This window comes from Ovis aries, chromosome 12 (assembly GCF_016772045.2).
Source record: "Ovis aries strain OAR_USU_Benz2616 breed Rambouillet chromosome 12, ARS-UI_Ramb_v3.0, whole genome shotgun sequence".
In the NCBI taxonomy this organism is placed as follows: domain Eukaryota; kingdom Metazoa; phylum Chordata; class Mammalia; order Artiodactyla; family Bovidae; genus Ovis; species Ovis aries.
The window spans coordinates 45,839,874-45,843,074 of NC_056065.1; positions in this window are offsets into that span (position 1 = coordinate 45,839,874).

Consider the following 3,201-nt stretch of genomic DNA (forward strand, 5'->3'; position numbering starts at 1 on the left):
AAGGGGCGGCTGCAGCCTCCACACGGGCACATCAATTAGGGGACTGGAGAGTGGGACAAGGTTGGCCGATCAGAGACCCATGCAAGCTGGGCTGTGCTCAGGGTGAGCAGCTAAAGAAGATGGGGGAGATCTTCCTTGGTGTTAGGGTCACACCGGGGTGGGGATGGGGGGACCCAAAAGTCGCCATCCTCCCTGAGAGCTGAGCCTGAAAGAGATCTGGAGAGTTCACTTGTGTGTGTGTGTGTGTGTGTGTTGTTCAGTCACTCAGTCATGTCCGACTCTTTGCAACCCCATGGACTGTAGCCTGTCAGGATCCTCTGTGATGGGATTCTTCAGGCAAGAATCCTGGAGTGGGGAGCCATCCCCTTCTCCAGGGGAATCTTCCGATCTTCCCGACCTGGGGATCGAACCCAGGTCTCCTGCATTGCAGGATTCTTCACTGTCTGAGCTACCAGGGAAGCCCGGAGAGTTCCCTGAGGGGAGCTTTTCACAAGTCTTTTCCATGCATACAGATTAGTTTCACCTGGTCACACTCATGACCAGAGGTAGGTGGGACACCTGGGCCTCACCTGTCAGAGGACGGCCTCCTGTGGGAACCCCCACCTGATGCACTCAGAGCCACATTGCAAACTGAGCGCCCCACAGCCTCAACAGCTCCTGAGACAACTAGAACCTTCTCTACCCCCTGGGTTCTCTCCCTCTCACACACAACTGTGCCTCTGCCAGGTACAAGCTCATTCCTCAGCTGTGGCAACAGGCCCAAAGGTCTGCTCTAGGGCCCAGGTCAGGGTGGAGACACCGTTCCCCTAGGAACTGTGCCCCCTGCTGGAAAGGCCCTAAGTAAGTACACCAGTCAAGTCGCTCAGTCGTGTCTGACTCTTTGCGACCCCGTGGACTGTAGCCTACCAGGCTTCTCCGTCCATGGGATTCTCCAGGCAAGAATACTGGAGTGGGTTACCATTTCCTTCTCCAGGGGATGTTCCCAACCCAGGGACCGAACCCAGGTCTCCGGCATTGGAGGCAGACGCTTTAACCTCTGAGCCACCAGGGAAGACACCCTTGGGCGCAGCAATCCTTTCTGGCTGTGAATTTTCAGATGACGCCTATTCCAACCCGCCCCAAGTGGCCAGCAGCATTTCTAATTAGATTCTGCTTAGGAAGAACAGTGTTTGGTTTTTTATTCCAAATGCAGGTAGAACAGGGAGGCAAAAATGACCTTTCACGTGAATTTTGCATTAATTCAGAAATACTCTATCCAACTAAAGGGTATTAGGTGACTTATGCGCCCTTTCATCTAAATTATTAAAAGTCCACATATAACAACACAGGATGACCAAAGCAGACAAACACAAGTTTTCTCTTAAGGCAAGGAAATCCTAATTTTCCTGGAGAGTAAAAGAGAATGGGGCGAGCTGGCCTGCTTAACCCTCCTTGCCGCCACTGAAAAAACAGAAAAGGATTATGATGTGAAATGACCAAGATGCTTGTGGTTATTATTGTACTTCTCCATGTTATTCTTTGATTCGATGCCTTTTAATTAAATTCAAATTGATCAAGCAGTTTCAGCAATGACTTCTTAATACTCATGTGTGATTCTAAGATGCTGGAATCTGGCTAAATTAATACTGCACGCTTACCTGCCAATAACAACTCCTGGTGAAAAATTGCACATTCTGGAGCCTGGCAAAGCCTATCCCGCTAAGCGGTGCTGGAAGGACGAAGCTGGGAGCACCTCAGGACAGACCCCAGCTATCCGCAGACTCTGGTCTCACAACAAAGTATGCACTGCCTCATGAATCCTATTTTATCCAAGCTGAATCAAAGCATTTTTTAAAAATGTTATGTCCGCCTTCCCAACCCCACTCCAAGAAAATAAAACGGATGCAGGCAGTGGCTCATGACTATGAAACCTGGAGAAGGGTGACAGGCCCACTGTCCTAGGAGGCTCGAGTTTATGGGGAGAATCAGGTGAGTGAGCTGTCAATGCTCCGACACACAAAACCCTTTTCTGGAGAAAAGTGCACTAAACTTTCACCTGTTTCATGACTATTCTAGCTTAGCATCTGCAGTGAGCAGTGAACAGCATTGTGTGTGCCAGGAAACAGATAAGCTGTGGGTAGACAGACTGCATGGTGGGTGCAAGACAGAAGCCCCAGCCACCCACCTGCATGGCACAGTGATGGGGAGTGCCCCCGGAGGCCAGGCGCCTGCTCTGCCCGGCTCGGAAGCCAGGGGCCACAGTGGCAGCAGGACGGTGACAGCCCCTTCTTCCCGTGCCTCATCTCCGGAGACACAGACAAGATACAAGGAGAGGGTGCCTGTCAGGCAGCTGAAACACCTGGAGGAGAACCTGCCAACAGGGTTAAGGGGTGCTCTTCAGATGGGGTGGTGAGGGGAGCCGTGTGAAAGGGGTGTCTGAGGGAAGAAGTGAGAACCGCCTGGGGTTCCAAGCAGAAGGAACACAAGTACATGGGCCTTGAGGATGGAGGGCCTGGGAGACAGACCACCCGAGGCCTGGAGGTCACAGGAGGGTTCTGGATCACACTGCCAGTGTGGAAGGACCACACCAGCTCCTGGCTGGGGGCAAGAGCAGAGGGCAGGCTGGCTGGCTCTCCTCTGAGCACTCAGGGCTCTGGTCACCGGGACGGCTGCCCGTTCCCCTCGTCGGGGTGGCCCAGGTCCCGCTGCTCCCTCTCCAGAGTCTCACTGGGAAGGGACCATTAACCCAGGGAACCATGCAAGCTCGCTACCTGTCAAGAGTTGCCTGAGTCCCGGGAGACACCCTGGCTAGTGAAGGTCATGAAGCGCCAGTTTGGACAACATCCGGGATTCCTTCCCTGGCCTTCGTCTAATGCTCACCCTGCAAGCATGCTGTGCCCAAGGAGAATTCCTGAATCAAGCTGCAGTAACTCTCTCTCACCCTTCAAAACCTCTGGACCCCTCTCTGGAACCTGGCGGATAGGGGAGGCAGCAGCTGAGGCCGGACGTTGGCTTGTCTTGACTCCTCCCAGCAAGCATCCCCAGAGGTCAGGGACTGTTCCCTCATCCATCCCAGAGCCCAGATGTCTGGCGATTCAGCAAATAGTTGCTGCTGCTGCTGCTCAGGCCAGGATGGCCCATAACTCTTACTGTTTCATCAACTCAAGGACACACTGGAAACCACACGCCGAATTTGTAAAAAGCAAACAAACTGCAAAGCAA